Source organism: Cupressus sempervirens, chromosome 7 (genome assembly GCF_028749045.1).
Source record: "Cupressus sempervirens isolate cs-2001-9-10 chromosome 7, ASM2874904v1, whole genome shotgun sequence".
Taxonomy (NCBI): domain Eukaryota; kingdom Viridiplantae; phylum Streptophyta; class Pinopsida; order Cupressales; family Cupressaceae; genus Cupressus; species Cupressus sempervirens.
The window spans coordinates 811,449,272-811,462,181 of record NC_143124.1 but is presented as its reverse complement, the minus strand read 5'-3'; the positions used below and the strand labels follow the sequence as shown (position 1 = coordinate 811,462,181).

Below are 12,910 nucleotides of genomic sequence, written 5' to 3'. Positions count from 1 at the left end.
GAAAAAATGTAACTCCTATTACGTTGAGCCTGCACAGATTTATGGAAAAATGCAGTGTTCTTGTCCCCTTCTTGAAGCTAGTCAACTCAAGCCTTCTGTTTCCAATAAATTTCTTCTCTAAGATCCCACTCAGCTAAATCAGCAGAAGCTTGGGATTTTGCAATGCCAAGAGCTTCTAAAAAACCTAGATCCTAAATCTACCTGGTAATAACATCAAGATGATCCTGAGCCCTCTTCTTCATAATATGGAGATTACCAAAACAATTCATGTTCCAATGCTTCAACTTCCTTTTAACAAATTGACATTTTTTAAAGAAGGAGAACATACTAGTGCCATAAGTAGGCCCTTCCTATCTCCACCAGTGAGCCATTAAGTCATGAAAAAAAGAGTCTCGAAGCCACATCAGTTGGAACTTAAAGGGAGGGTTCTTGGAGACAACAACATAACTAGGTGTGAGCTTAATAGGCCAGTGGTCAAAACCTCTCCAATCAAGAATTTTAGAAGAGAGCAAAAGAGAACCAAAATTCCAAAAGTAGGAAACAAGGAACCTGTCCAAGCGTTCTGAGATAGCATCATTTCCAACTCTTCAATTGTTCCAAGTAAAGAGCCCATTGAGAGGTTTGACATCAGAGAGATGTAAAAGATCAATATTTGGTCAAAGAAGCTCATAAGAAGGACCCAAGCGAGCTAGCCCACCCCTCTTCTCCTCTAAACTGACACCAGAGTTGAAGTCTCTAGCCACAATCTAAGGCAAGAAAGGATGATAGCTTCTGACATGCTTAATATGATCCCAAAGCTTAGACTTTCCAGGGAGATCAATAGGAGCATACACATTAGTAACAAGAATCATCTCACCAGTCTCTAGAGAGGACACAACCATTAAAAGAGCCGAGAGGCAAGAAACCCAATAAAGTGGCATAATTTTCCTAGGATCCCAGCTGATGGCAAGACCACTAGGGCTCCCCAAAGCATGAATACACTAACATTGGCCTAGAAACCAAATGTTAGGAGCACATCTAAACATGGAGTCCACTGAAAGCTTGGTCTCCTAGATACAAAGGATATCCAGAGAATGCTCAACCACAAGATCATGAATAGCTTTTTGTCTAGGGACGCTATTCAACCCCCTCACATTCCATGAGAGAATAATCATTGAGTAGAGTGGGGAAAATGTGCATCCAAGGTCTTGACAACCCCAGACTCTACCAATAAATCATCTATAAGTTTAATTTTTTCTTGATCCTACTTTCACCCAACTCTTGAGGGAGTAGTAAAAGAGACTTTCTTAAATGGTCTTTGCATCAGGCCCAAAGCAAGAGAAGATCCCTTTCCTTTACTAGAGGCAAACACATCTTTAACCAAATATGCTAGAAGAACATCATCCTTTTCCTGTGGAGTAGGAGAAACCAAAAGGGAACCAGACTCAGGGCTAATAGAAGTCTCCGACATATGTTGAACTGCAACATCCTGGTTGCCACTAAGAGTAGAATTCCTCCCCTCTAAATCAGTAGTTGCACCCTGAGCCTCTATAGGAATACCTTCTTCTATAACCATATTGTCAAGAACCTCAAAATGATTAAACCCTGAGTCCACTTGCTGATCTAGCTGAGATCATTTTTGACCCCACACCTTAGCATAGTTTCGAGCCAGGATAAAACCATCCTTATCAGGACCAGTAGAACTGGATGGCCATGGCCCCTGACTTGAAGTGTTCATATGAGCTTTCCCTATACCTGCACTATCAAATTGAGCATTTCCTTTTCCACTAACATTTGGGCCATTCCCCTTTCCATCATTAGCCATCCTTAGGCTAGAAAACCCAATAGGGGTACCATTGCCTTTAGAGGCTTGAGGACATTGATGCTGTAAATGACCATACACATGAAAAAGGTGGCAACGAAAGGGAATAGATTCATTCTCTAGCTATTAGATCCAAGAAGAAGAGCCAAGACAAATTTCTAGAGAATCTGGCAAAGGATTATTTAAATCAATTTCAACACAAATACGAGCATAGGAAATAACCTTTTTGTCCAAAGATTGGTGGGCTATAGCAATCGACTTTCCGAGCACAACGTCAATTTGTCGCAAGATATCCTCATGCCAAAAATCCAAAGGAAGTCGCGGGAGGCAGAACCAAATAGGAACTCTCGAAGGAAGATCTTTAGCGAAATTGAACCTTGGATGCCAGGGTTTGATAAAAAGACCTACTCTGTCATAAAAATATGGGCCTCCATAAAAGACTCGATTTTGATCTAACATGCAAGAGAAATTCACCAAAAAGTAGCTATTCCCAGCCAACATAATGTCCATATCACCTTCCACCTACCATGAACAGTGAATCCAAGTTTCCAGAGTTACCAGGGAAATTTGAATACTAAGAAACTTGCATATCAATGCATGTGTGGCCAAATAGTCCACATCCTCCATTACCACTTCTAGAAGAATAAATAGCACAGGCCGATCCTGGCTATGCAGAAAACAACCATTAACTTTATTTAACTTTTGGCACTTGCTAACATAAAATGGCTCCTTCTCCTATAATTGCACCCTAGGAGAAGATCCATCAAAACCAGAGGCTCTAGCAAGAATGAGACTTGTGGAAACCAAAATTTGTTTTCCACAATAAATGCAAACCCTACACAACAATAATCATTCAATATTAAAGCTACAAAAGGTCTCACTAGATAGAAGAGAAATGGAGTGCTCTCCCTATGCATGCACAACCCAGTGGCAGGAAAACAAGCTTCTAAAACCCTCACACACAGCCGCTTCTAGTTCCTATCCTCCCTTCATTCTTCCAGAGCAACTTCCAACTTCAGAGATGTAATTTCTTAATTTTTTAATTTGATTTTTAAAAATAGTAAAATGTCAATTTGATGTCGGCATAGACATTGGTGTCAACTCCTCCCAATTTTTCTCCTATTTAGAAAGTGTGGGTTCTTCAAAATTTTCGTCATTGCAATCCATTTATTACATGAAACTAATTTTAGATTGGTCACTATATTGATTTGTCATTTTGTTAGATGAAATTTTTTTAGTCGAGAAAATAAGATGGTTTGAAATTTATTTTAGTCAAAAAAATAAAACAATAAATTACAATAGAAAATTTGTCATACCTTGTCCTTAATATCAATAAATTTCAATTTATAGATCTATGTGGTGCATATCAAACAAGCCCACTTATTTCAATAAATCTCTATAAATCAAAATTTTAATGTACAAAATAGTTTGATATTTCTAACATAAACATATATCAAGTTTGCATCTTATATAGAAATACATTGTAGATGAAGAGAAAGGCACTAACATGGAAATCAATATTGATAACTTAAGCTTTGTAGTGCACCTTGTACTTTTCCCATATCGATGTACACATAGTTTGAGGCTGATGGGCATCTTTGAGGGCCGAATCACCGTACAACTGAAAACCTTAAATTGACTAAGAGGTATTCCTCATCCAGTTCAAAATACAAAATTTGATACAAGTATGTGTTGGTAATATGCATCATATTACATGAACAAGATTATACATTATGTTGCTAGGTCTTTTCTTAAGGATAGATTTTCTCCTAAAAAAATCCCTATAAGAGACCAAAGATATGAAGGCTCCAAACCGTCCACCATAGTATAGAAAATTTAAAACATGTATAATATTTTTCTTGTCTTCTTTTTGGTCTAGTCTCAAATGGGCTTTCTTTTCTTCCTATTTATCTTTTATGAATATCTGGGATCTATACTCAAAAGAAAAATTATCAATTATGAGAGCATGCTCAAAATATAATGGATTTCAAGTAGCCAAAATTAAGTAATAGGTACTTTAACTTGCTTAGACCCTTTGCATTAGATGTCTTCTGATCCTTAGCCTTTTGATGGTGTTAACAAACATCAAAAATATAATAGAGATTCTAGGTATTAGAAAATCATTCTCAACCATAAACACTAAATTATTAGCATCCTTTTCAAACATCTTGAGAATATATAGAAAATAAATCATTAGTTCTTAGAATGTCCTATCCATAGTTGTACATGCATAAATGCCATCACATATAAATAAATATTTATGAAAACCATTCTTTAATTTATTTTTGTTTCAAAAGACAATGAGAAAAATATTGACGAAACATGACAACATCATGAGTGAATGGACAAGAAAATCTAGAGTAAATTAATTTCTTAGTTGACTCTAAGAAGTATATTCACTAGAATAAGTTTTAAAGGAGGTTAGAGTTCAATAATTCACAACTTACCTCCATGGCACATCACTAGCAAGCATCCAATCTCTTTCCTTGGGGTATGGTAGGATTATGGTGTGCCAAAAAGTGGCGATCTAAAAAATATGTAGTCTTGAAATGCCTCAAAGCATTTCAAAATTTATTCTAACTTTCTTTCCCACTCATCCTAATACTAAATGAAAAAAATTAATACCTTTATAAGGCCTACTATATCTTTTGATACCAACCCTATATGATCAACTTAAAAAATGTCCCAACAATGTGTTTTTGGCCTGTTCTTGTGTGTTTTTTTTTTCAAACATGTAGCTGGCAACTTTTTTTTTTCACCAAAATTGTGTGGAATGAAAAGGGTTTATGAAGAATGTTCTTAGCTTTTCATAAATGCAAGGTTTTTCAAATTACAAGTTTAGTAAGTAATTATTACTTATTTTCTAGTGGAGTTACATACAAAGTGTTGATTCACACACTACTTGAAAAACAACTATAACTTTCAAATGGTACAACATTTTTGAAATGCAAAAGATGCATAACATTCTATTCTTCTTATACTATAATGAAAATAAATAAATAAATTTTATAGAGTTTTGAATTAGTTACGATGGTTAGACAAAAGAGTTTTTTAACTCTAAAAATACTAAAGCAGAAAATTTATAATTGTATTTAGAATAAAAATACACAAAAATATGTGTCACATCTAGACATGATTTTATTTCTTCTATCTAGAATATTATTTAAAAATATTATCATTTGATTTTGACCAAGCTGGTTAGACATACATCTACTTCTTATTTTTGTCTTAAAATTTTACTACTATTGCATTAAAATTCAAAATTTTGACTAATATATATATATATATATATATATATATATATATATATATATATATATATATATATATATATATATATATATATATATATATATATATATATATATATATATATATATATATATATATATTAGAATAAGGCCTGGTAGTTTAGAAACTAAATTCAATTTCCTAGAGATTCTTTTCTCTCAACTTTTTGATATAAATTTTATAACAAGTAGAAAACTACATGTCAAGTTGATATAGCCTTGATTTTTGGATTTTTTATTGCCACTTAAGAGCATAGTTTGGTTGACCATGATCCTACACATACCCCTTATCTTCATAAGTCAATATAAGAACCATCCAAGAAGCTTGGATGATTAGATTCAATGGTCAAATTCTGTGCTTTTTGTATAGGAAAAATGCCAAAATTTTAAACTAAAAATGAGAAATAAAAACCAAAATGCACAACAAACTCAAACATAAAATAGATAAAAATATTGAAACTACTAAATTCAAATTGAATATAGGTATACTAGATATGAATAGCAATACACCGTTACAATGGAGGGAACCATGCACATTTTGGGTATTCATAGACAAAAATATAGAAATCATTATTCTATACAATCTATAACATGAAAACATGAATAAAGCTTAGGATATTAGGATGTAAGCCCAAGAAACACAAGTAAAATATGCTGAAAACTACACTAAATGAAATAGATATATACTAGATTTTACCATTTGTAGGTCATTTGAACATGTCCACCAATGCTAAATCAAGACTCTCATAACCATCATGGGTATTGAGATCTACTTTTCTATGAGTGGAGACACCATCCAAGTTAACCTTGACATATAGTGAACTCCCCTTGGTTGAAAGTAATAACAATTAGGTTTTGACTAAACAAAAGAAAGAGGCTATAATGTCTCATTGAGATAAGGAAATGAGAAGCAAGTGGATAGGTCTAGAATTAACCCCCTTTATAGGAGCATGGTGAAAACTTCAAGAAGAAAATGAGAGACGTTCCAATGGTAACCACCCAAGGAGGGATGGTTTAAAATTAATTTTAATGGAGCTTCAAGAGGCAGTTTGGGTAAAGAGTGCATTGGATGTAGTATCAATAACTCAAAAGGCATGGAGATATTAAATTTACCAAGATAAATAGGAATAGAAACTAATAATTGGAAAAACTTAACAGCTTAAGTTGAAGGACTAGAATTGTGTAAAACTCTTGGTTACAAGATTATAGATATCGAAAGAGATTCTAGAATTATAATAAATGTTATAAGGAAAGGATCTCTCATTAATTAGAGACTAGATTCAATTTTATCTAGAGTCCTCTCACTATGTTAGACCTTTGAAAAGATCACAATCATATTTATTGAGATGGAAATCAAAGAGTGAATGAATAAGTTAATATAGGTATAGAGGAAGGTTAGACATAAGAAGCTAAAATATAAATATAGGGACTCCATTTGAATTAGGGATGGTTTAGATTTATAGAATTTTAACCATAGTTTACATCTCATTATCCCAACTAAGATTTTGAGGTCTTTCTTTATCATTTACCCATTGCCTACATCTTGCATTCGAAGACCATATGAGTGGATAGATAGATGCATTATGGAAGATAGTGTTGGAGTATGAGAAATTTAGTTTGAGGTGAATTTAGAGGTTATGGAATCATCCACTTTAGACTTGATGGGAATTCAGAAAGATAGGGAGCTTCTCTCCCCTCATTTTATGCTAGTAGAGTAACACAAGTTTATTACTATTGTATTTTTATGTAACTAAGATGAAAATACACCCTTCAAAGTAACAAAGTGATAATCTCACTGCTTAAGGTATGTTTTGTCAACCAAGAAAAGACTAATTATCTCTATTTAGATATATTTTCCGATGATGAGATGTATATATTTTATTTCTATTTAAGATAATACATTTATCACTTTATATTTCATTTCTATGACATTTATGTATTACTATTTTATGAATTCTCAGAGCTTTATCCTTAATATAAGTGTAAGATGTAGTGCTTAGATTATATACAAATCCTCGTTAGAGGCAAAAGAAGAAAGCAAGGACAAGAAACAACCTAGAAGGAAAGTAGAAAAATATAACCTCAGACTAAAAGTTGATTATCCATCTATGTATCTATGTACTTTATGATATACCAAGGTTTAGGTCATTTATGTATTAAAAAAAAGTTACAAACTATAATTACATCACTATAAATAAAGATTATTTATTATTAATATTACGATTAATGATTAAATTAATGAACACAACATCTATAGTTCTATAAATAAAATAAAATAAAATCCAATGATAAAAAATAAAATATAATAATTCTTAGGCAAGATCCTACAACACAAAGGTAAACTGTGAGTCTCTCATTTGGGAGGTCTTGGGGTTGAGGCTACTTGAGCTTAATAAAATATAATAATTATTAATCATAACATATAATAATAATTATCTTGGCTTAGGCTTCTTACCAATAAAAAAGAAGATAACATTTCTTGAGTAAAATTCATAAATAAAATAGAACTATCATATAATACATTTGAATAATTTAAAATAGTTTAAATTTAGAAAATATATTTATCAAATTCATGTAATTTCGTGTTGATTTGAGTTAGAGTTATAGGTATATGTATATTTATATACATATACATATGTGTGTGTGTGTGTATATGCATATATATGTATATATGTATATGCATGTATATATGTATGTGTGTATATGTGTTGTATATATGTATATGTATATGTAGGTATATATGCACACATGTGCACACATGCATACACATGCATGCACACACAGACACACACACACACACCCCCGCGCGCGCGAACACACACACACACACACACACACACACACACACACACACACACACACACACACACACACACACACACACACACACACACACACACATTTCTAATAATATTCATGATGCGTAACATTTTTTACTACTCATTTGAGGTTGCCTCAATGAAATGGTTGGATTTCACACTTTTCTTTTCAAGGGACAAAGAAAAAATTATTTTCTTAGTTATAAGTTGTTGTAGGGTTGTGATATGACTTCATTGTTTATAGAATTTTTTTGCTTGAACTACACAATGTGTTTATTAACTTAAACAAGTTTAGTTGAGAATGTTCTTTCCACAAATTTGAGGTTATCTCAAAAGAAATATTGGAAATTTTATAGTCTTTGTCTTCAATAACTAAGGCACTTGTACACCACAAAAAATAGTACTTGTAATTTTATGTTGTTCTAGGGTTGTGATAAGATTTCATTCTAAATATGAGATTCTAGTATAAACATCAATGTTACATTTTTAGCTTTTACAAGTTTACATCATGTGGTTCATAAGATGCATTTAAAAAAAAAATGTTATGCAATGCCTTGCCAAGTGACCCAAAAGAAATTAGCCTAAAGTTTCATTAAGTTTGCCAAACATTTTTCTATGTCTCAAGTATCAAGTCTAAATTTTTCAAGTTTCAAGTGTTCAAGTTTGAAGTTTCCAAGTGTTAAAGTTGCAAAAGATACATAACACTATTTACATTTTATTTAGCTCAACTAGTTCAAGTGTTAAAGTTTGTAATAGATACACATAATAGTTCAAGTTTTGTTTCAGTTTAACTAGTTATCAACTAGTGGTGTTCCAATATACCCAGAGATCCCAATGTAGAAACTCGAGCTTTGATACCAGTCAAAATTTATAAAACAAACTTCATTTTCATTTTTAAGGCCCACATCCCAATTTTAACAAATCCATTACAAATCACCTAATTTAAATCCAATGAGAGTTTCATATTTCAAACTCAATATAGATTATCTCCAAGAAAAGAATAATAATATTATGAGCGAGGGTTTTAGATTCAATTCATATACAAAGGTTTCTCAAATGAAGAATGATAAAATTACATACAAGGGTTTCAAATTCAATTCAATTATGAAAACATATTCGCAAACATAGAGAAGATGAAGAAGTCAAGAACGAGCAACTACTGCACAAACCCACAAGATCCTAACTAGATCTAATGCTAAAATAACAAACTCACAAAACACACTAGGATTTCCTTCCTTTTGAAAATCCTCTTCGCAGAAATTGGCTCCTCCAAACCTCTGTTCCTACACAATGAACTCTAGATCTCTGATAAAGAGTTCTCCCCTAAATTTAGGGCTTCAATTGTGCAATCGTGCAAGAAGACTCATTGATCTTTATCTTTTATTATTTTATTATATTTTAAATATTCATGCACACTTTTTGGCAATTTAAAACATATTTATGAAATAATTTTCTTTCTCTTTAATTAATTTATTATATTTTAATTTCATGCATAAGCTTTATGCAATTTAATTAAAATAAACTTTATTAAATTTATGTTTTCTCTCTCTAGTTAATTATGAGACATTTTAATAATATACTTATTAATTCAACTAATAATATTATTTAGAGTTTATTATTAAAAATAAAAATCCTAAATAATAATTATTAAATAAAGTAAATATAAATATGCATAAATTAGAATTTTAATAAAATATTTAAATTTAATTCCTTTATTTAATTAATTTTTCAATTAATTAAATATAATTAAATATCAAATTTCTTTATAAAATTTTCATTTAATTAAATCATTAAATTATCTTTTAATTTGATTTAATTATAACATAAAATCATCACAGACCCAAAAATCCAAATACGACAACTCAACTGAAGAGAAAACAAAGTCAAACTCAAGGGTCAGAATCACAAATTCACGTCACTTGATGAATTCAAAAAGGTGAAACTAACTCAGACACTTGTCCTATTTTCTAGGACAATTGGCTTAAGTTAGGGTTTGGACTCTAGAGTTATCTCCCCACTTATTCCATTGAAATTCTAAAATAGGGTACACTCATCGTGGCAATTTAGGGAAGTCAATACTTGGTACTTGCAATTTGCATAAAATCTATGCATGTACATACTTATATATTCTAAACTAAATAGAAAATGGTGGAGAGTGGTATATCGTGTAGATCTTGACTAGCATTTGACTATGAATCCCTCCCTCAACCACATCAGAAACATCAAACATAAAGTAAAATAGACAAGTACACCATACACATGCAAGTATGGGGTAAGTAACCATAGAAGCTACATATAAATCATTCCTCTAACTAAAACATGAAATAACTGAAAGTCATTGAATGAGCATACATATATCATCATTGAAAGGATAAACATAAACACATGAAATAACTGAACAACTCATCACATAAATAAACTAAGTATGAAATACATCTAATCTAATCTAGCAACCAAGTATTGATAATCATAAAACAAAATCAAAAAACTGGCATAAAAGAATTTGGCAAAACAACAGAAAAGTCAAGTAGGGGTAGGCATTACATCCACTTCCCCTAGACTTAGGATTACTCTGGGAAGCCTACATGAAAGATGAAACTAAACTAGGGGTAGGCATCACATCCACTCCCCCTAGACTTCGGCTTACTCTTGGAAGCCTACTACAATGACTAGGGTAACTAAAAGTCAAAGAGTACTATCTACAATGTCAAAAAAGCTCATTTAAGAAAATAATACAAAAAGGTTAACTATGTATACACTTTTAGTTACTTAGAGAAATATGATTTTGGTTTGATAATAAATTGAAAACCCTATTGATCCAACATTCATCTTTTTAACAAATACTGAAATATATTTTGTAAAACACTCCAAAAAAAGATCAACATCTCTAAATCCATTGGAAAACATAAAAGTTATATAATGTATAGACACAAATTGAAAGTCAAGAACAAGAAAAACACTCACAAAATCAATCAAAGGCATACCTCCTTAAAATACAATCATGAGAAAATGTGTATGAAATCTAACTCACAAGTTTTTCCTTTTTCTATGTTTCAAGTATCAAGTCTAAAGTTTTTAAGTTTCAAGTGTTCAAGTTTGAAGTTTCCGAGTGTTAAAGTTGCAAAAGATACAACATAAAAGTCAAGTAGGGGTAGGCATTACATGTTATATAAAAAGAATGATTGATGTTCACAACCTTATTCTTCAAGTAATAAAGACATGTGAACCCCAAAACAAGTGCATTTTTAATTTTTCATTGTTGTAGAATTTATGATACACCTTTATTTTAAATAATTTTGATGCAGGAGCACCTTGGAGTGAAATAAATCTTGCATCAACCAAAAAATATATTTTTTCAAAATTTTAGTTTATTGATCATTTTAGAGACCCTTTTTTTATTTGAGTTAGAACTTATGACATTCAAAGTATGATCTAGATATTGTCTAGTTATTATTTGTGGGAGTGTAGTCTGTTTGGCTCTTTATTGCTTGAGTTGTGATTTGTACCTTCACAGGTAGTGTATTCTTGCCAATTTTCATGATCATTAGTGGATTTCAATCTTGTGATAGAAATATACAATAATGGATTTTTGGTGGCACATTATCTATGTTATTAGATTATGTCATGATTTGAACTTGGAACTGCAAGCTTACAAACATGTTATATCACTCATTCCTTATGATTTTAGAAGGAATCTATTTGGTGTAATACTTTTTCTAAACTAGAAAGTGTTTTGCATCTTGAGGCCAACTTATGTTTCACGACGCCTATATATTGTGCTCTTAGTGTCAAGATTAAGTTACCTATATTGGATCTAATGTTTTTGGCCAAATATTGTAAGCAAAAAAGACATGTTAGAAGGCCTATTTTTGAACCTGTTACATCTTATTTTTTATTAATAAATATTGATCTTCCTTGGTTCTCTATGAATACTTATTTTCTCCATTGTATTTAATTTTTCCACATGTTTAGACTTATTTCATTAAGGTTTCTCCAATTAGGGACCTTGCTATGTGGTATTAGAGAAAAAGTTGTGTTGCTAGTGAACTTATGTTGAGAATCTAAAGTTGTGAAGCCATAATTGAGTTTGGTTGTAGGATGGAAGGGTTGAGATATGAACTATAATTAGAGATGCTCTCTAGGATGATTCAAGGAAGGCAGGATGTATATCCAATAGTAACGGATATGTTGGCATAAATATTGGTTAGACTTGAAGTAGTAAAATTACCCAAAGAACATGAAGACCTATTGATGATGTAAATGACGAGGAAACTGAAGAAGTTGCTAGAAGAAATGAACCTATAATATAATAATGGAATTGAAGATCTCAAAGAGGTCTAATTATAGGTAATGCAAGATCACATTTAAATTTACCATATTATAATGGTGAAATGTCAATTCAAATAAATTGCATGATTGGATTGCTAAGATGGAAAAGTATTTTGAATATGAAAGTATGAATATATACAAAAAGGTGAAAGTTTCTACTACTGAATTGAAGGATATGCATCATTATGATGGGAGCATTTTCCAATTTATAGGAAAAGGAGAGAAAAATAAAGAAAATCTTGCTCAATAATAAGGTGAATAAGTAGAAGGATATATTCTTACTTGGTGATTATAAAGTTAGTCTATTGAAGAAGATGAAAATTATAAAGTTTTTTTTTTGTTAAGGGTTATATAAAATAATTCTATAAGTATTTGGACATATTGATGATGAGGTGGAGATAATTTCAAGGTATCTTTATGACTTCAAAACATCTATTCAAGATGATATTACCTTTTTAAAGATGTAACCTATTGAGAAATTTTATCAAATTTTCCTAAAGTTTGAAGATTTAAATTAAACAAAAGATAGGAACATAGAAAAGGAGGAAGAGGTGGTATATATTAGTTTTTTGAAATATACTTGTTTCAAATATGGAGAATGACATAGAGCCTTTGAGCACACACATTTATTTTCAAGCAAGATTTTTGAATCAATAGGAAGATGGAGATGC

The 12,910-nt window shown here is 31.2% G+C and overlaps 1 pseudogene; it reads right to left on the bottom strand.

Moving 5' to 3' along the window:
- Positions 1-1,612: 1,612 nt before the first annotated feature.
- LOC149549874 (uncharacterized) overlaps positions 1,613-12,910 on the bottom strand; it is a 70,903-nt pseudogene continuing 59,605 nt past the window's right edge.